The sequence below is a fragment of the Hibiscus syriacus genome, unplaced genomic scaffold (genome assembly GCF_006381635.1).
Source record: "Hibiscus syriacus cultivar Baekdansim isolate YM2019G1 unplaced genomic scaffold, ASM638163v2 tig00110505_pilon, whole genome shotgun sequence".
NCBI lineage: Eukaryota > Viridiplantae > Streptophyta > Magnoliopsida > Malvales > Malvaceae > Hibiscus > Hibiscus syriacus.
In genome coordinates, this window is record NW_024062765.1 from 1,190,071 (window position 1) to 1,213,117 (window position 23,047).

Here is a 23,047-nt window from a genome sequence, read left to right on the forward strand (position 1 = left end):
AATGAAGTAATTTAAGATGCGGATGCTATTCCACTCTCACTGATCTGATTTCATCCTCTCTCTCTCTCTCTCTCCTTCACGCTTCATACTATAACAATCCACGTTATAAGTTCGGTTCCCTTGTTGGACTTCTTATACAGTAGAATTATTCTCCTCTATTTTCTTCATACTTTATTCGAAAAATAAATTCCGGCGATAATGGCTTCGGCGACGGCTGATTCAGTGGCGAAGGTTCTGTCCGACCTCAACATCAACGCCGCAGATTGGCCTCCTAAACTTGTCAAGAATCTTCATCTCCTTCATCTGGATCAGGTTTTGCATGTCCTAAATTCCCCATTTCGTAAAAGTGATACTCATATACGCGTATATGTATACTCTGTTTTGTTATTTTGGCAGATAGAGTTGGCGAAGATGTTGGTGGATTTGGGACAGAGTCATTTGTTTCAGCATTGGCCAGATCCTGGTGTTGAGGACGAACAAAAGAAAGCCTTTTTCGCTCAGGTCTTTATATTATTTTTGAAGAACCATGGAATCCTAAATTTCTTTTGTTTTTGGTAAATGCAATTAAATTATGGATGAGAAGAAAAAGGAACGAAATGGGTGTTTTTAAGGAAAAATCATTCCCTCTGCTGTTGGATATGGTTGAATTGTGTTTAAGCGATTTTTAATATTATATTCTTGAGCTTAGTGTTGTACCCTTTTTTAGGTTTCTAAGCTAAATTCAAGCTATCCTGGGGGTCTGACATCCTATGTTAAAAATGCTAGAGAGCTCTTAGCTGACTCAAAAGAAGGGAAGAACCCATATGACGGCTTCACACCTTCAGTAAGGAAATTAGTCTTTCACTTTGTAACTTCAAGTGATTATTTACATTTATATGGTTGTACTGAGTTACATGATTCTATAAATGTAAACTGATAATAGTATTAAGTTTTCTGTACCCTATGTCCTCTCCAGTTCTCTGTGCAACATTGTCTTAAACACAATGAATTGCTTTTGCAGGTCCCAACAGGAGAAGTTCTTTCTTTTGGTGATGATAATTTCATCAAATTTGAGGAGGCAGGAGTCAAGGAAGCCCAAAATGCAGCGTTTGTTCTTGTTGCAGGTGGGCTTGGTGAACGTCTTGGATACAATGGTATTAAGGTAGATAATCTATAGACTAACAATATATGTTTTTATACTGTTAATTTTAATTATTTGGTTTCATGACAGCTAGGCAAGTCCGAATAGTTCAAATATGTTTGATAGATACTTTTGTGTTAACTGTTGGTTCCTATGACTCATGCATTTTTGCATTAGAGAGATATTGTATTGGTGTTTTTTCCTTTTTTAAAAAGAGTTGATATCATATTTTATGTCGCATTCCTCAGACCAGTTTGAACACCCTAAAACAAAATTTTTGACTAGCAACCTTGTACACACTGTAGGTAGCACTTCCAGCAGAGACCACAACAGGAACATGTTTCTTACAGCTCTACATTGAGTCAATTCTAGCTCTTCAGGAAGCTAGTAGTAGGCTTTCACAAGGTTTGTTCGGCATCTAATTGTTTTAGGAGGCATTACAGTTCCAAATTTTTATTAGTCATTTTATAAAATTTGCTCCTCCACATGATCAAGAAAGATCAAGTGTTATTGTTCTTCAGTATCATGTGTGGCAGCAACCAATGGGAGACTACTGAGCAGTTCAGCGTACTCAATTTTACTTGTTGAAATGTATAATCATTTACTTACCTCCTTAGTGTCCAAATCACAGAAAGAAATCCACTTCGGTGAACTTATGTTTAAACTAGAGCGATTACTGGAAAAGTCACTTTTAAAGAAGTGAAGAGTTGGCAACTTGCTTTTTCTGTACATATGTTACCTTTTACACTAGGAATGTTGAATAGAATGAACAAGTCGAAAAGATCTCCAAGTTACATTGTAATGAGGTTCCGTATGATCAACCTTTCACTTGCAGTAGTTACTAGGGATGAGAAAGGCACAACAGAAATCTGTTTAAAAATTTAGCTTATCTAATAAGCTAGATGCAATTGTCCAAGTCACCTGAGCTTATTAAATACTTTGTAAACAACCTCTCTGGTCTAGAAAATAGTACTAGTTCATAGTTTTACTCACATTTTCCTAAGAAGTGTTCATGTTAACATGTTTAGCTTACCAAGTAAAAAAAAGAAAAAAACATATTCACTTCCAACCTTTTAGAAGAATATTCCACTGTTTATTTTATTTTATAATTTATTAGCTCTCTTTATTATCTTTGAAGTTTGTTTTTCTTTCTATCTCTTTCTCAATTTTAGCCACATGCCGAAAGGAGATTCCTTTTGTTATAATGACATCGGATGACACACATGCCCGTACTTTAAACCTTTTAGAATCAAACTTTTATTTTGGGATGAAACCTGCTCAAGTTAAACTTCTTAAGCAGGTACGTAATCACTTATTATGTGTTTTTTGTGAGTGCTTTTGTTAAGTTCTCTTACATAAGTGTCATATCTTTAGGAGAAAGTTGCGTGCTTAGATGATAATGATGCTAGGCTTGCTTTGGACCCTCATGACAAGTACAGAATTCAGGTAATCGTCATAAATGCTGTACACAAAAGCAAAAATATAAAACTCAAAGGTTCTTCCCTTTAAATCTTTTCTGGTTTTATCTTGTTAGACAAAACCTCATGGCCATGGTGACGTGCACTCACTTCTCTATTCTAGTGGCCTTCTGAATGTGTGGTATGTCTCAGATGCTTACATTGCTTCTAAAATCTGGAATCTGGAAAAGAATTCCATGCCTTTGCAAGTTAATTTATGTTTATGCATTTCAAGTTGTCATTATTTTATATCTTTTTGGCACTGAAACTCCATATCTGATGATATTTGTCTCTGTTCTTTCCCTTACCTCTCCAAACAGGTACTAAGAAAAATTTTGTTTTCTAATCTTTTAGGCTATAACATTTAAACAAACTGATAATACCCATTTGAATATGATATTAGTCTAGCTGCCATACACTCGTATCTATTTTCTTGCTCTTTTTAATGTTAGTTGTATTGACATTTATCTGCTCCGCAACAGTCGCATTGCATAGAATGCCAACTGGCCCTTTTTTGAAATTGGTTTAATGGATAATTTCTTGTATTTCATGTCATACTTTTTGCTAGGCGTGATGCTGGTCTGAGATGGGTTCTCTTTTTCCAAGACACAAATGGACTTCTTTTCAAGGTTAACTGCTTAAATTCCACCACTTCATGTTTAATTGTTCTTATTGTAAATGTTCAAACTTGGTTGTGAATAAAATTTTACAATTCCAATGCAGGCCATTCCAGCATCACTGGGAGTCAGTGCTATTAAACACTACCATGTCAATTCTCTTGCTGTTCAACGAAAAGCAAAAGAAGCCATTGGTGGAATTACAAGACTCACTCACAGTGATGGTACTTATATATGAACTCCTCTAACTATTGGATGCTAGAACTGCGAATTGTGTGGGACTATTTTCCTATTAACCTATTTCTATAGGGATGTTGACAATTGACTAAAATAAGACCTCTATTTCACTAATTTCTGATTTCTTCAGTGTTGTTTGTTTATGCTTAAGGTTTTTTGAGATATAGGATGGTGCATAATTGCCTCTTTCTTCTCCACCCCTTCTTTTCATTTTATGTTGTGTGTATGCGTGTATAATACAACTCTGATATGATGCGTGTATAATACAACTCTGATATGATAGGTGTTTTAGGCATCAAATTCACAGGATTTACGCATTACCACTAGTCCACTACCAGTAATGTGACTTTGACGTTAACTTCAGGGAGGTCAATGGTGATCAATGTGGAATACAATCAACTTGATCCTTTGCTTAGGGTCACTGGACATCCTGATGGAGATGCTAATTGTGAGACCGGTTATTCTCCTTTCCCTGGAAATATAAACCAAGTAAGTTTTCTGGCTCAAAATGACCAATTAAATATTTCATTTCTAGGTGTATAGTGTGACAAATAAAGTACTTGAGCCTTTAGAAGTTCTATCAGATTTCAGGTTTGTACTATAACATGGGTTATTTACTTACGCAATCACCAGGGTCAGGAGTATTTTTTTTTGGATAGGAATAGGAGGTCTCATTAAAAACCTCCCTCATAGTTGCCTTTGAGAAGAGGCAACTAGCGAAAGGAGGAAAAGAGTACCTCAATAGATTAATTAACCAAGATTACATAAGACTTAAAAATTACAAATAAACACCCGAAATAAAGTACCAAACATAACCACTATAACACTAAAGACAATCAACCTATCCCCTCCTTAGTTAACTTGTCTGCCTGCCAATTACAAGCCCTGGGGACCAGCCTAACCATAATATCCCTAGCAAAAATTACATTCCCAATTTCCCCAATCAAAGAACTGAAAAACGAAGGGGTAGCAAAAGGCCTCAAAATCCAATCCACTTCTGTTTTACAATCACTCTCAAGAATTAGTCTTCCCTTCATCGCCCATTCCGAATCAATAAACATATCAATGCCTTCTTTAATAGCTTTCAACTCAGCAAACAAAGGAGGACCTGGTCCCACAGCCTTAGAAAAGGTGATCAAGGTATATCCATTCGAATCTTTCAACAATCCTCGAATTCCACCCTGCAAACCATCACCTCTAACCGCCCCATCCACATTGAATTTATAGAATTCAGGTGGAGGTGGAAACCAATAGAGATCCTTCTTATTTTTAGGAGAATTAACATTAATACTGTCTGCTAGCCGCGGATCTCCTATTAATAAATCAACCTGGATATTAGCCTTAGGAAATTTAGCTAAAAACCATTTGGCCAGCCTAAATCTGCAAATGAAGAACAGAAGATTACTGTCAAAGTTCGACTTTTCAAACACCACTAAATTCCTAGCCTTCCAAAGCGACCACAGAACCACTCCCGGGATAAAATTCCAGATAGAAGAGGGAGCCTTTATAAAAGACCAAGAGCAAAGTAATGACATGGGATCTCTTAGCAAAACTGTAGAAACCTCCCATAACCTCATAAACCTATTCCATAGCTCCCAAGCAACATGACATAAGATAAAGAGATGATGAATTGTTTCTTCCTCCTTTTGACATAGAGGACATAATATATCTACAAGGAGAACACCTCTTTTCTTCAACTCCACTCTGACAACTAGTTTTAGGTGAGAAAGTTGCCATAAAAATGTTTCCACCTTTGGAGGAGCCAATCCCGACCAAACCCATTTTTTCCACTGAAAATTCCCTCCAGAACTGCGTGCAATTGTTGATCTACAAGCCTTAACTGAGAACAAACCATCTCCGTTTCCTGAAAAAGTCAGGAAATCATCAATTGACTCAATCAACACAATATTATCAATCAATGTCATTAGAGAAATCCATTGATCCAATTCCCAGTCGCATAAATTCCTCCTGAATCGAATGTTCCAAACCCAACAACTGTTTTCATAACAACCAAAGTCTGCAACTGATCCTATTTGTTAATCGATAAAGCATAAATCCTAGGGTATTGTTCTTTTAAAGTAGAATTATTCACCCAAATATCATTCCAGAATGCAATTGATTTACCATTCCCCACTTGAATATTCGATTTAAACCTCAAACAGTCCCCAATATCATCCTTCTTCTCATAGTTGTTCAAGATTCCTCTCCAAATCCATGAATCATGAGGATTTGCAGCCTTATTAATTGATAAGGGTAAATTACTGATATTATGCTTGCAGCAGATCATCTTCTTCCACTGAGAGTCTTTCTCATTTGCAAACTTCCAAACCCATTTCCCAAGTAACACTCTATTAATCATAGACAAATCCATAACTCCCAAGCCACCCTCATAAGGTTGACAAACCGATTTCCAATTTACCCAATGAATCTGTTTTTTCATAGGACCATCCCCCCAAAGGAAATTAGCCATCAAAGAGTTCAACTTATGATTAATCTTAGAAGGAATTTTGAAGATAGAGAGGAAAAAAATCGGCAAGGATGACAAAACTGCCTTCACCAACACTAATCTCCCTACCATCGATAGTGATGTAGCTTTCCAACCTGGTAATTTGTTGTTAAACTTCTGAATTATTGGTTCCCACAACAATTCTGAATTTCTGTTTGAACCAATCGGTAACCCGAGGTATGTCATAGGAAAAGCTCCCACACCACAGCCTGTAGTAGAAGCCCAATCCTTTAGAATCTTCTCCTCTAAATTAACACCAAACAACTTACTCTTGGATAAGTTAAGATGGAGGCCTGACATTAAACTGAAAGCCCTCAAAACTCTCCTTATATTAAGAATCTGAGTAGGAGAATCCTTGCGCAAACTGCAAGTGAGTCAAATGAAACATATTATCTTCCCTACCAACACTGAACCCTTCAAACAAAGCACAATCAGCAGCCTTGTTCAGCATTAAATTCAGTAATTCCCCAACTATATTAAACAGCAGAGGAGACAAACTGCATCCTTGTCTCAACCCTTTGCCCATCTTAAATTCCTTAGTTGGAGAACCATTGACTAAAACAGAAATAGAGGCAATTGAAATGCAAAAATCAATCCATGATATCCACCTATCTCCAAATCCCATAATTTTCAGTAATCTCAACAAAATCGGCCATTCCACCGAGTCATAAGCTCTTCGAAAGTCAACCTTGAAAAAAACACCTTTCCTCTATTTTTTCCTCCAAAAATCAATAGCTTCATTAGCTAAAAAGGCATAGTCAAGCAGCTGTCTTCCAGGGATAAATGCGAACTGTGAGGGACTAACAATATCCTTAAGTACAGAAACCAACCTTCTAGCTAGGACTTTGGAAATTATTTTGTATAGGCTGCCAACTAGGCTTATCGGTCTGTAGTCTTCGATTCCTTCAGGATTTCGGATCTTGGGAATCAAAGTTATAAATGCATGATTGACCCCATGCTCCCAAGTCCTTCCATTGTAGAAATCCTCTACAAATTTCATAGTAAATGGCTTCAAGCTTGGCCAAAATTTCTTAAAGAAACCCATCGTGTAACCTTCTGGACCCGGTGCTTTGGCACTGTCGGAATGCAAAACTGCCTCCCACACTTCCTATTCTGAAAACTTCTCTTCAAGAACCTGCTTTTGATCATCTGTCAATTTGGCAAAATTCAGATCCATTTTATCCACCTCTAAAGTTGTTTTCGAATTATAGTTATCCTTGAAGTACTCAAAATCAAAACATCTCAACTGTTCCGGATCTGAAATTACATCATCTGCTACCTTCAATGCTGAAATGGTATTAATTCTATTCCTATTAAGTGCACACATATGAAAATACTTTGTGTTTCTATCCCCATCTTTACTCCATTTCACTCTTGACCTCTGTAACCAAATACTCTCCTCCTTCCTATGCAAATTCCACAATTCCTTCCTCGATAAAACAAGCAGGTCTCTTTCTTGAGCAGATATCCCCCCTCCCTGTATCTTCAGTTCCAGTCCATTAATTCTGGCTTCTAAATCTGTAATATCATCAGAAATCCCCCTCTGGTTATTCCTTGGCCAGTTCCTAATAATCTGCTTAGTTCCTTTAAGAAGAGAAAACAAACCCCTACACCCCTTGTCTTTCCTCAGTTTTGAAAATGAATTTTCCACCAGCCCATCAAACCCATCTTCCTCAAGTAAATAGTTGAAGAACCGAAACGGTTTCGGACCCCAATCACTGCAATCTTCTACTAACACCACTGGATTATGATCCGAGAGGGATTTTGGAAGCATTTTTTGAATCACTTTAGGGAACTGATTTAGAAAGGGTCCACTTATCAGAAATCTATCCAGCCTTACCCAAGTAGGGTACTCTATTATTGCACCATGTGAATCTCCCCCTACTAACGGTAAATCCAACATATTATAAAGCTGTATAAAAGACCTAAACTGATCCATAGAATGCCAATTCTGAGTAAATCCACATTTCTCCTCAGGAACCAGATAAGCATTGAAGTCCCCCCCAATGCATACTGGCATATTAGACTTTGCAGAAAACACAAAAACTCCCTGAAAAATTCTTCTTTATCAGCCTCTACTGATGGACCATACACATTTATAATAACACATTCAAAATTGCTCATCTTGAACTTCCCTGATATGCCAAAAATCTACTGTGGTTTTGTTATGCACCGACTTCAAAAAATGCTCATTCCACAAACACATCAATCCACCTGCAGAACCATCTGCTGGAAAAAGGCAACCACCTCTAAGCAAATTGCCCCCAAGCTTCCTCCTCACACCACTTCGACAAACATTAAGTTTAGTTTCCTGTAATAGCAAAATTACCTACTTCTCTCTATTAACCATTCTTGACACTGCTATGATTTTCTCACTTATCCCAAGCCCCCTAACATTCCATGGAATAATTTTTAATGATGACATTTGATTAGATTATCATTCAACGCCAAAAACAAACCGCAGGAAACAATCAGGAACCTTTTTCAGACCCCTGCATCTGCATCTTGAAAATCTCTTCTTCTAAAATCTGTTGCCCCCCTTTAAAAGAAATTCCCAGCATGTCACATACCTCCCTAGTAGCTGCAACTTCAAACCTAGCTTGATCATACTTTTGAGAATGTTGAGAGGTCTCCCTAACATGTTCCAAGGATTCCTTGACCATACTATTAAGCACCCTTCTGTAAACTCTATCATGAAAACTTATCTCCACTTCACCATCTGAGCATACACTACCCGAATGACAAGGTGCAATTTTTAACCTTCTCCGATTCGTTAATTTAATTGCTTTAAAACGGCCCTGAGCAGAATTTTTTGCGACATCCAAACTGCTTTCCTTTATTTGAATAGTGTCATCCCTCATTGTTTCTGAACTGATTCCATCTTTTAATACCGAGATTTGGTCTCTTACACTCGTCTTTGAATTGCTACCCTCCTTAAGGTTGCCCAAATAATCCTCCATAACCACCTTCTTCTTCTTTGAACCAACCGCTTTCTCACCAGAAACAGTATCCCTCTGTAAACATTTGTGCCTATGAGGACCTAATCCAAGATCCCCATGAATACTCCGTTGCCCAACAAATTGCTCAATATCCAAATCGGTTCCCTGACCATCTTGTGCCAATTCCTTCTCCCCCTCTGTAACTAATGTCACCAGCCTAGGATCAACATCTTCTGCAGTGTACATATGATTGGGTTGAAGTATGAATTTATCACCAATCCATTTTATATTAAAAGCAGGCCCAGAAGGACAAATTCTCTTGGTAGTATTAAAGGAAACTTCATTATCATCACATTGGGCTTCTTCATCGGATAAAACAATTTCTCTCAGACCCAGCCCCACGTGACCACCCACTTGGGTAATCCTATTTTCCATAAAACCTGACAGCCCACAATCAGAAATTTCTACAGTTGACTTCCTTGATGTAGCTTGTCTCCCACTAACTCCATTCAAACCACTATTCTGGCTATTATTCAAACAAGAGTTAACTTTCTGCCTAGAAATCTCTGCTGACTCTTCTCTGTCAACTGCCAGAGCAGGAACACGATCTTCCTCTGCCTCAGATAAGACATAATCACTGTTCAACTTATTTGAAAATTTCTCATCCATCTTCCTCCCCAACTCCACTGGTTGATTCATCACCGACCCCATGGAAATCTTAACTTTGAATGATCTACCATAAGAGCCTATAGTCACCAATTCTGGAACATCGAAAGGGCTCTCCACCCTGAGCAGAACTTTTTCCGACGATAGATCATTTCTATACTTTGATTCATTCTTAAAACAAATAAATCTTCCCCATTTCACAGTAAGTTTCTCTAAGAAAGCCTCATTCCAGCATAGCAAAGGCAAGCCGCACATTTCTATCTGGCACAGAGCCAAAGGAACACCATTCTTGTTTAATAATGGAGCCAACCAATCAAAACAGACGGACAGCTCTTCCTTCTTGTTCTCCCAAACATATGTGAACTCATCCACCGAGTCAAAAGTGATGATACAAGCTTTCCAAACACTTTATAAAAATTAGGAAATTCTTCACCTGATGAACTGTCATTGTCATCATTATGACATTTATAAAAATTGATCTGATTCTTTTGCAATGTAAATATCATTCATATGCAAGCGCTTTTCCTTATTTTATCTAATTGCTTTACCCTTCCTGTCATGTATTTGTTCTATGCTACAGCTGATTTTGGAGCTTGGTCCATACATTGAGGAGCTAACAAAAACAGGAGGTGCTATTAAGGAATTTTGTTAACCCCAAGTAATTCTTCCTTTCCTTTTTCACTAATTATGATTGAAACTTGTCAGTGTTTTGCTTTGTGGATGATTTTGCTGCTTATTTTTTCTTATAACAAGATTTTGGAATAAAATATTTGCACGTTTTGTATTCATCAAGTATTTTATAAACCTTGAAGCATATGTGCCATATTAAGCAATATGGGAATTGGAATTAAACTGAATTTCTGGGAAAGATATATCATAATAGAATTTTGGTGTAAATGGTAATCTCACTTGGTAAAGATATATCATAACAGAATTTTGGTGTAAATGGTAATCTCACTTGCATCATCTGTTACTCAGACTTCGGTGCGAGTGCTGGCCACTGGGTACGTGTCCGACATGGGTGTGTTAATATTCCCCCCCCCCCACCACCACAAGATCTCCATATATTTGGAGAAATTTTGGAGGATCACATCCCCATACCCATATCCACTTATGTGTTAGTGTAAGACAAGGGTACTTGAACAAAAATGACAAATCAAAGCAACATAGGTGTCATGTCCAGTTACCGCCAACATTAAGAAATGTATTCTGTTCCTAGAGTTTTCCTGCTGTAGGAAATGCCTTCTGGTTCTTAAAGTTGTTATGTTAATCAGACATTGGGTCCTAGTAAGTTAAAGTCAGATTCGTTGAGTCCATATCATGTTGGAGAATTTCTACAGCTTGATATGGTTTTATGAGAATGCCTTCTAGTTCTTAAAGTTGTTATGATAGTCAAACATTGTGTCCTAGCAAGTAAAAGTCACATTCATTGATTCCAAATCATGGTGGAAAATTTCTGTGTCAGGATTGGAGAGGAAGAAGAGGAACGGCGAGAAAATATCGAAGAACAATTGGGAAATGAAGATCGAGGGTTAGGGATTGAAAAAGAAATTGGGAATTCAATCATGTGAGAGGCACGGGTACTTACAGAGCAGGCCGAGCAAAGGGAAGAATGAAGGAGAAAAAGAATGAAGGAGAAGCCCAAGACAGAAGGCCCAGTACCAGAAAAGAAAGAGAAGAATCAAGTAGTTACATAGTTGGGACAGCTGGCAATTTCTAAATGGCATTTGTAACTAAATAAGTAAACAGACTCGGGTGGAAAAAAGGCTTATGCTATGAATGATGAATTTTCTTTTCTATCATCTCTCTCTCGTCTAAATTCTTCTCCTAAATCCTTCCTTTTCTCTCAAACCATAACAATTGGTAATCAGAGCTAAGATTCTGGCAAAAAATAATTTTTTTTTTCCGAGGGCATGACAAAGAAAAATCAATCTATGGCAGAAACAGATTTAGCTGGGATTCAGAAACAAATTGAAGACCTTGCTACTTTGGTGAAACAAGGTCAGAATGAGACGAATCCACTAAATGGTGGGAGACCCAGAAACAAGGATTACTGCATTGGAGGCTAGGATGACCACAAATCACAGATATGTGGAAGATATATTGAAGATACTGACAGGCAGAACTGGAGACCAAGAGAAATCTGTGGGTGAGCAGGTACAATCTCCTGATACTTCTCAAAATAGGGAAAAGACTCCTGTTATGGTGACTGTGGTGAATGACAAGTCTAGATTTACATATAAACCGGATGAACCTGGGATATTAAAGACTAAACCTGATGCTTGTTTAGCTCTTAAGAACAGTTTTAGGCCTGAAAATCAAGTGGGTGAAAACAGTGACTTTAGACCTAATCTGTTTGGAATAGAAACTGAAAAAAGGGGGCCAGGGGGTTCACTTAACAGTTAAGGAACTATATGGCACAGACCTAAGATAGAACTATCATTTTTTGATGGGGTCAATCCTAGGGGATGGATTCAAAAATGCTCGAAATATTTCTCTATATTTAGTGTTCCTGTGGAGCAAAGAGTAGAGGTAGCTACTATGTATTTGAAAGGCAAAGAAGAAATATGGTTTGATGGGTATATAATGCAAAAGCATCATGTAACATGGCATGAATTTGAAGCTGATATCTGTCACAGATTCAATGATAGATCTTTCTGTGATATTGTGGAAGAGTTCACTAAATTGACTCAAAAGGGGTCAGTGGAAGATTATCAGGAAAAATTTGAGGAGTTACAGCCCTATATGTTGTTGCAGAATCCTACTTTAACTGAGGAGTTCTTTGTATCACTTTTTATTAGTGGTTTAAGAGATGATATTAAGCGGTCAAGGCTTTGGATCCTAGGAACTTGTTTGAAGCATGCAAACAGGCCAAGCTTTATGAACTTTCTGTGGAGTTTGAAAATAAAAGATTAAGGCCCTCTTTTAAAAGCCCACTCTACCCAAACCCCTTATCTATATCTAAGACACCTGCTTTGCCAGTGTCTACAAAGCCTACTTCAGCATCAAATCCAAAACAAAATCTTATGGATTATAGAAGGCAAAATAATCTTTGTTTCAAATGTGGAGAGAAATATTTACCAGGCCATCAATGTAAAAACAGGCAGTTAAATATGATCACTGAAGAGAGTGATAATTTTCCTGTGGAAATTAGTGCCACTGATACAGAGCAGATTCAGCAGCCAGAAGAAGAAAATCTAGAAATTTCTATGAATGCCATTACTGGTTGTATTGGCCATAATACCTTGAGAATTCAGGGTACTATTCAAGGGAAACCCCTGAATATCTTAATTGATAGTGGCAGCACACATAGCTTTTTGACCCCTAAATGGGCTGATGCTGGTGTACAGGTTACTACCCCTAATCCTCTGGCTATCACTGTGGCTAATGGCCAGAAATTATTCAGTTCTGCTCGGTGCAATAAGGTAGAATGGCAAATGCAGGGCCATACTTTTTTACATGATTTTAGGCTGCTTAAATTGGGAGGAAGTGACATGGTCTTGGGAGTTGATTGGATGAAACTATTCAGTCCAATATTAATGGACTTCAACAACATGACCTTAAGCTTTGACCATCAAGGGGATCAGATTTGTATTCAAGGTCAACAACCCTCTAATGAATTACTACAAATTTCTGGAGCTACACTACTTAAAATGTCTGCTTGGGATTCAGATATTTTGGGTCATGTTGTTTTATTAAATATGGAAGGGAATTCTACTGTTATTCCTACTGAAATTCAACATGTGTTGGACCAGTACAATCAGTTTTTGCTGAACCTAAAGGATTACCTCCCAGCGAAGTCATGACCATGCTATTCAACTAAAATCTACTGCTACACCTGTCAACTTAAGGCCTTACAGATTTCCTTATAATCAAAAGGCTGAAGTGGAAAAACAGATAGCTACTATGCTTTCTTCTTCTATCATTCAACCTAGTAAGAGCCCATTTGCATCTCCTTGCCTTCTTATTAAAAAAAAGGATGGAACTTGGAGATTTTGTGTGGATTACAGAGAATTAAACAGTATGACCATCAAAGACAAATTTCCTATTCCTATAGTGGAAGATTTGTTGGATGAGTTACATGGGGCAGTCTATTTTTCAAAAATTGATTTGAGGTCAGGTTATTGGCAGATCAGAATTAAACTGAAGATATTTACAAGACAACCTTTAGAACTCATCAAGGTCATTATGAGTTCAAGGTAATGCCTTTTGGTCTTACTAATGTTCCTGCTACATTTCAGGCACTTATGAATGAATTATTCAATTCTTTCCTCAGAAAATTTGTTTTAGTTTTCTTTGATGATATATTGGTGTACAACAGTAGTATGCAAGATCATATTGAACACTTACAGCTGGTTTTGGAGGTGTTGAAGGTGAATCAGTTATTTGCAAAATTGTCTAAATGTTTCTTTGGACAGAATCAAGTAGAGTATCTTGGCCATATTATTTCTGCTGCAGGGGTATCTACTGACCCTAGTAAGGTAGAGGCTATGCAGAATTGGCCTAAGCCTAAAACTCTTAAATCTTTAAGAGGATTTCTAGGCCTAACTGGATATTACAGGAGATTTATCAGAAATTATGGCATTATTAGTAGGCCTTTGACACAGTTGTTGAAAAAGGATGGATTTCAGTGGACTGATGCTGCTTATAAAGCTTTTCAGGATCTTAAATTGGCCATGTGTTCTGCTCCAGTTTTGGCCTTACCAGATTTTTCTAAAACATTTTATTTAGATACAGATGCTAGTTCTGGAGGTATTGGGGCTGTTTTGTCACAAGAAGGAAGACCTATTGCTTATTTGAGTCAAGCTCTAAGTCCAAAGAATTCAGCATTATCTATATATGAAAGAGAATACCTTGCTATTCTCTTGGCTGTTTTAAAATGGAGACATTATTTGGAGAGTAAACCTTTTATTATTAAGATAGATCATGAGCCTCTAAAGTTTCTTTTAGAACAGAAACTGACTACCACTATTCAGAAGAGAGGGTTGACAAAGCTACTGGGGTTGGACTATACTATACAATATAGAAAAGGGAAGTTGAATGTGGTTGCTGATGCCTTATCTAGAAGATGGGAGGATCAGGCTCACTACTTTGCTTTGGGAACTACTGTTTTGATACCTGCTTGGGTTCAAGAAGTGGAAGAAAGTTATCAAGAGGATACTTTAGCTCAGTACTGGATTTCAGCTCTTACTATTAATCCTACAGTTGACAGTAAATGGAAATATTCTAAAGCTATCCTTAGATACAGTGGTAGAGTTTATATTGGGGATCATGGCAGTCTTAGATTGAAGATTATTAAGACCTTACATGACTCTCCTCAAGGAGGACATTCAGGAGCTCAAGCTACATATTATAGGATTAGGTCACATTTTTATTGGCCAAATCTTAAAGCTATGGTTGTTACTTATGTGAGAAGTTGTGAAATATGCCAGCAGATTAAGGTTGAACATGTAGCAAAGCCTGGGTTGCTACAACCCCTTCCTGTTCCTAATCAGGCTTGGGAGATAATCACTATGGATTTCATTGAAGGTCTACCTACTTCATTTAAGAAAAATTGTATTTTAGTGATTGTGGATAAGTTTACAAAGTACAACCATTTTTTGTCTTTAGCTCATCCTTATTCTGCAACAGAGGTGGCTAAGATATACCTAGACAATGTCTATAAGCTACATGGCCAACCTAAGATGGCCATTTCTGACAGAGATAAGACATTCACAAGTGTGTTTTGGAGGGAGTTAATGAAACAGTTGGGAACAAAGACATTTTTCAGTACTGCTTACCATCCAGAAACAGATGGACAAACAGAGAGAGTCAATCAATGCTTAGAACAATATTTGAGGGGCCTTTGCTTCTATCAACCTAAGCAATGGGCTAAGTGGCTACCACATGCAGAGTGGTGGTACAACACCACTTATCATACTGCTCTAAAGATAACACCTTTTCAGGCATTATATGGGTATAAACCACCTATTATGGTTTGGCCTATTGAGTCTACAGTACAAACTATATCAGAAATGATGAGCAGTAGAGAGACTACCAGGCAGTTACTAAAGAACCAGTTGCAGATAGCAAGCAATAGAATGAAGCAGCAAGAAGATAAGAATAGAACTGAAAGAACCTTTGAGATTGGGGATTTAGTTTACCTTAAGTTGCAGCCCTACAGACAGACATCGTTAGCTCTGCGAAGAAATTTAAAGTTAGCAGCAAAATTTTTTGGTCCCTATCGTATTTTGGAAAGAATAGGAGCAGTCGCATATCGCTTGGATTTACCTGATTCATCTCGATTGCATCCGGTCTTCCATGTCAGTTTATTGAAGAAGTTCACAGGCGATTCCTCTATTGTTGCTACTGCCCCTCCTGCAGTAGATGAAGAAGGAGAAATACAGATTAAACCATTGAAAATTATGGCCAGAAGAATTATAAACAGGAATAATAAACCTGTTACTCAACTTCTGGTTCGCTGGGAGAATCTCGCTGTAGAAAACGATACTTGGGAGGATTACTCGACTCTGCAAGGGCAGTTTCTGGCGTTCGATCCTTGGGGACAAGGCTCGTCTCGAGGGGTGGGTATTGTCAGGATTGGAGAGGAAGAAGAGGAACGGCGAGAAAATATCGAAGAACAATTGGGAAATGAAGATCGAGGGTTAGGGATTGAAAAAGAAATTGGGAATTCAATCATGTGAGAGGCACGGGTACTTACAGAGCAGGCCGAGCAAAGGGAAGAATGAAGGAGAGAAAGAATGAAGGAAAAGCCCAAGACAGAAGGCCCAATACCAGAAAAGAAAGAGAAGAATCAAGTAGTTACATAGTTGGGACAGCTGGCAATTTCTGAATGGCATTTGTAACTAAATAAGTAAACAAACTCGGGTGGAAAAAAGGCTTATGCTATGAATGATGAATTTTCTTTTCTATCATCTCTCTCTCGTCTAAATTCTTCTCCTAAATCCTTCCTTTTCTCTCAAACCATAACATTCTGCAGCTTGATCTGATTTTATGGGAATGTTGATGTCCCAACCCCCAAGCTCTTTTATTATTATTAACTACATATATTCAGTTATTTGTAAAAAGAAGAAAGTGAGTCTTGACATTTCATCTGTTTTGTTACTGCAGGTATAAAGATGCTAGCAAAACATCATTTAAGTCCTCAACTCGGCTTGAGTGTATGATGCAAGACTATCCTAAAACATTGCCTCCATCAGCAAGAGTTGGATTTACGGTAATCGGTGGTTTCAAGTCTTTCTGGTTACTGCCCTTAAGCTTTGGGTCTTGTTAGACTTTACCTCATATTTCTCATCATATAGAACCTTTTTCTCCCTGTTCTGTGAGAGAATTTTAAATACTTACTCATCACTATTCCTGATTTAATGCAATTGTGTAGGTGATAGATACATGGCTTGCTTATGCACCTGTGAAAAACAACCCTGAGGATGCTGCTAAGGTGAAATTATATTTTAATAACACCTCTGTGTATCTGTCTTTTTTTGCAATTATAACAATCTGGCATGTCAATAGATGGCAAATCCTGGATTTCTGGTGTTGGTTGGTCTATACAAAATGGTGTTACAGTGTAATTGGGTTCTTCTGTGAATATCAAAATATAGAAAAACTGTGACATCTAGATGATGTGGTTCAATTTTTTTAGGACTCTATCTCAGAGGGTAAACAACTCCGCTTGAAAATCATTTATGTTTTTCTTTAGTTCCCCTTGCATCATACTGGTTTAAATATGCTAATCACCGGGTTAGTATTCTGCTGCAACTTTATACTGAATTTTGTCAAAGTAAATTAGTTCCTTTAACATTCATTACTTGACCAACTTAGCGTTGTTTATAGTGATGCTATACAGTTCATTTAGATGGTGCTCATCATTCTAACATCTCTTTGCCTTTGCCTTTTTCTTTTCCATTTCATCATGCTAAGCTTGTACCTCTTAGCTTTTTTCCTCCCTTAAACTTCTCGGTTAAAAGCAAGCGGCCCTTGGGCTGTGTATTGTCTCTATCTTTGTACCAAGGCTTCTGATTGGATATTTTAGTCACCATTGAGTGCTTCCTTTGTTGGTTCAGGGTATGTTCTTGGTGTCTTTCTCAGTTTAATTTCATTTACTAATGTCCAATCAACCTTTAAGGTACCAAAAGGGAACCCATACCACAGTGCTACTTATGGAGAAATGGCTATATATCGTGCGAACAGTTGCATCCTTCAAAAGGTGGTCATATTATCCTTTTGTTAAATTTAACTGCTGAAATTCTCATTCCCTAGAATCTTTCTTTTTTGATCTCTCTTTATGATCCCCAATTTTATTGATAAATCTTTGGGGGTTCCAATTTTAATCTGTTTGCCAGGCTGGTGTCCAACTGGAGGATCCAGTAAAACAGGTTTTCAATGGACAAGAGGTGGAAGTGTGGCCGCGTATTACATGGAAACCTATATGGGGGCTGACTTTTGCTGATATCAAAAGCAATGTTTGTGGAAGTTGCTCCATTTCTCAAAGGTCTACCTTGGCTCTTAAGGGTCGCAATATACTTCTCGAAAATTTATCCTTGGATGGAGCTCTTATCATCAACTCTGTTGATGGTGCCAAGGTATGATACAACAAACTGATGGTAGATTCATTACATTGTTAATCTGTTATTCCCTTTTAATTGGGTTTTTTTCCTTGAACTGCTTGCTATATTTTTTGTGCAAAAATTAATGTTTTAAGCATTGTCTATAAATGCTAGGTTAGTAGGATTATTGATATATTTGACATATTGTGAAATAAAAACGTAAGAGATGATGTTGGCTTTGGCTTTCATGACTTCATTTTTTATTAGATTTGTCTCTGCCATCCCAATCATATCATAATTCATACAGTTCATCCATTACCATCATTACCAAATGTTCAAATAACTTATTCAAGAATGAGACCCTTCTGTGCCTGTAAATGTGGAAGTCGGTTTTACTTTATTTTGGACTTTGAGCTTACTTCTGTTGAGTATGGTTTCGTAATAAACATGGTTTTTGGGAATAGGTAAAAGTGGGAGGATCAATACAGAACAAAGGATGGATTCTTGATAACATTGACTACAAAGATAATGCTTTCCCAGAGGAATTGAGGACGAGGGGCTTTAGAATCAACAAAATAGAGCAATTGGAGGAAACTTACAGTGAACCAGGGGAGTTCAGCTTAAAGCCATGAATTTGAACACTTGGAGGGAAACATTTTATTATTTTCAGAGCTTTACCTGATAAGGTGAAGGTCAACTAATCTATTTCATTAGTTGCTTGTATTTCAATCCAAGTTAATTGATTTAGCAAGTAGCAATAATGGTCCAAGAGTGGTGAACCCACACCTTACTCTTTCTCAACTCTTCCTTTTTTTCCCTTCAAATAAAATGTTTGATATATATTGTAGTGTGTTTAATTTTTAAAATGTTTTTTAATGGTATGAGGTGATTATAAAGTAGTATATGTTCATAACTTTCTTAACTTATTGACAACACATATGCATCCTGCAGATGCCACTATTCGAATCCAAAACATCTATGGAGATCAATATTTTCTTTTTACCATTGAGTTCACTTGATGGAACGCTTAATTATTTGTGGTGCTTATGTTTATATAACCGACACACAAAAACAGGAGGTAGCGAATAGTAAGTTGGGAAGAAAAAAAATATTGTACGATAAGATGAAGAAAATGTGTTGTATTTGTATGTAATTGACAGTTGAGCCTTTGGAAATCAACTTCTACACTCAACAAGGATTTGGCCCTTCCAAACATTCAATCAACTAAAATTTCCGTAATTCCTTACTCAATACCCTATTTGCATGTCGTGGTCAGCGTGATAATTCTAATTATTTTGTTAATATCCATAATTAATAATTAGGTTTTGAATGGTCCAGATTCAACTTGGAACGCGTTGTAGAACAAACACAAATTATTTATTGTGGAAGATTTGAGACTAAAATATAATACAACAAATGTTGTGCGCATTTCTTTTATTATAGTCAGTCATCTCAAATTAATATTCCCATCTAATTCCCTTTTCCTTCTCACAATATTCGGAGGACATTACCAATTTATTTTTTTTAAAAAATCTTCTTAAGTTGTTAAAAAGCGATTTTAGGGTTTAAAAATAGAAAATGCATTTCTTTTATTATAGTCGGTCATCTCAAATTAATATTCCCATCTAATTCCCTTTTCCTTCTCACAATATTCGGAGGACATTACCAATTTATTTTTAAAAAAAAATCTTCTTAAGTTGTTAAAAAGTGATTTTAGGGTTTAAAAATAGAAAATTTCTATTAATAATGTAGAAATGATATCTCAATAGATATAAATATGGGGAAAATCAACTAAAAATATATATATTTTTTTGCCATAAATAATTTTCCGTATAAACTTCTTGCAAGGTTCCATACCTCTCTTCTCCATAAACTGAATTCTCACAATTCACTAACCGTACAAAACACATACAAGTTTCTTCGGCTATTTGTGTACACACGCATACATATATATATATAAGCCCTTGATTATGCCGTTAGTCCCTGCAGAAACGCGAAATCAGAAAGCTTCAACAGTTGATGTTAATGGTGGTGTTTACTTTCTCATAGACGATATGTCTCCAGCCCTAAACAAGAAGGACCTGCAACGGATATTCGAGAGGCTCGACAAGAACGGGGATGGCTTTGTCAGCCTCGAGGAACTCAATTGGCTCCTCAACAGAATCGAGGTCCGTTTCAGCCTCGACGAGCTGGAGTCCTTTGGGAAAACCATGTTTGAACTTGGATGAATTCTTGTCGTTCTATGATTCCATCTCCAATAAAAAGATGATTGAAGAAGATGAAGAAGAAGAGGAAGAAGAAGACAGTGACCTTGCCAAGGCATTCGAGGTGTTTGATTTGAATGGAGATGGATTCATTTCTTGTGAAGAGCTGGAAAGCGTGTTGGGGAGACTGGGGATGTGGGATGAAAAGAGCGGGAAAGATTGCCGGCGCATGATTCGGTTCTACGACACCAACTTTGACGGCTTGGTGGATTTTGAAGAATTCAAAACCATGATGTTACACTGCGGTTTCATTTCTGGGAACTAACCTTCCTTACTCCATAACCCTTTGCTTCATCCTCAACTTGTACTTTTGTAAGCAAAATCTTTTGTATTATATTCTTGTTTTCTACTTCGTTCATCCTTGTATTTTTATTCATAGAACATGTAAATGTAATACTTTGAATTCACAAATTATCAGTAACTACTTTAATATTTTTGTAAGATGCATTCATATATATATATAGGTTATGAACAAAAATCTTATCTATATATATATATATGATTTTGTAATACACTGATGGTTATGAAAAATATAAAAATCCTAAAACTTCATGACTCAACTTTTGTTCCTTCTTTAGAACTGTACTTCTCTCTAATCCTATCTTTTAAATTTAGTAATTTCATATACAATAATAAAATAATGTAAGAAGGATGAGATATTAGTTTTCTGCCCATTGCATTGAAAATTATCTCTGGAATTTTAGTAAATTTGGGTCCAACTTTCTCACCCACATGTTTCAGACTTTGATTATTATAAATTCAGCAATTTCATACTATTATTTTATTAGGAAAGTAAATCAAATATAATCTCCTTTCAATAAATATAAATTAAATAATTCTATAATATCTTTGAATTCCTGAATTTTTTTCTTCAAATTTAATGATTAAAAATATTTTTAAAATTAAAATACTTATTCTAATTATTAGAAAGCAGGTTAAATATGATTAAATTCATTAAACTAAATAGAGATTCGATTGAGGATTTAAATAAAAAAAAGTGATAGCTGAAAGTTTAAAGATCAAAATAAAAAGATGATGAAAGTTAGCATGCCAATTATTCCAAAAAGCTTGATAGTAGTTTTGGATGAACATGAGGTATCAATTATAGACTTTATTAAAATTAATAATACGATTGTTAATACTCGAATATCTTAGATTTTTTTTAGAAATTTGTTTAAATTATTCTAAATGTGTTAAAAAAATAAAACCTTATTTTTTTAGTCTCTACCGATTTGATAAAGAAGGTAATTTTCATATTCTTATATTCTTCAAGCATTCAAGTGGCCGTTATTATTTATCTTTGTTGTAAGTTTAGATTAGGTGAGTATGGTTAAAATTGAATTTATCATTATATTTATATGTTCTGTGAAATCGGTTTTTGTAACTATATTGTGTTAAATGTCTAAAATTATGATTTTTAGCTTAATTCAACATTTGACTAATATGTCATTCGAAAAAGTATGTATTATGTATGGATGATGCTGTCACGTTCGACGAGCACGAATGAACACATTTAATGATGTTAAATTAATTTATAAAACATTAAATTATAAAGTACCAAACGTATAATTATAAATTAGTTAAAAATCTAAATGTAAGTTAATTAAAATACAATATTTATAAAATATTAGTTTTTAGGGTAAACTATACCATTGACCACCTAACTATTTACCCCTTTTACTTTAACCACTGATTTTTCAATTTTGTCAATCAGGTCACCTAACTATTTAAATATTGTCAATCAAGCCACATGTCATTAAATATTAAAGGGGAGATGATGTGTCAGTTAATAGAATTGTATAATTACACATTTAGTCCTCATTACTTACACATTCTATTAATTTGGTCTTAACTTTTATTTAATTCAATAAATTTAATCTTCAATCTGATGGTGACATGTGTCATTGTATGATTGTATGTTTTTTTTAATATTTTTTTATTTAATAAAATTTTAATCCAATCAAATGGTGCTACGTGTCACCAATTGAATGAATGAAAAAAAATTAAATCAATAGCTAATAGGGTTTGAACTTGGGACGCAAGCCAAAAAGTTAAGTGCCCTAACCACTTAGCTAAACCTCTAAATTTGTCTACTATATAGAACATAATCTATATAACTTATGATATACTTAATGGTAAAAAAATGACCTTATAAGGAATCAAACATGAAATAATTGAATAGTATGAAAATATAAAATATATATAAACAAATATTATAATTGATTAATAAATGAATATGTTTTATTTATATTTTAAATCATATTTAATGCAAAAATTAAAATAAAAGTGAATTTAATATGTTATATTTGAAATGTATAATTTTACATATTTTAAATTAATAAATTGTCTTCATTATTCTAATTTTATTAAACTGTAATATATCATATCTTATATTTTAATATATTATAACATTGATCGGATTCTAATCTTATTTAACAACTTTATATTAAAATAGATTAATTCAATAAAATCAAGTTTCTCCTAAAATTTTCTTCAAATATATAATGAATAAATAATAAAATATAAAATTCTTACTCAAACCGGGATATAAACAAGTCAATGCACAAGTTAAAATGTTTACTATGATAAACCCTCAACTATTAGGAAAATTTCTCTTTTTATTGTCATTAACTATATATATTATGTCGTGATAGATTTGTTATTTGAATGGTGCAACCTAGTGGTTGGGACATTT

At 35.7% G+C, this 23,047-nt stretch overlaps 2 pseudogenes; both read left to right on the forward strand.

Annotated features, from left to right (window-relative positions):
- Nucleotides 1–60: 60 nt before the first annotated feature.
- On the forward strand, nucleotides 61–18,928 carry LOC120129851 (annotated as a pseudogene).
- Nucleotides 18,929–20,082: 1,154 nt separating this feature from the next.
- LOC120129977 lies at nucleotides 20,083–20,617 on the forward strand (annotated as a pseudogene).
- The last annotated feature ends 2,430 nt before the right edge of the window (nucleotides 20,618–23,047 follow it).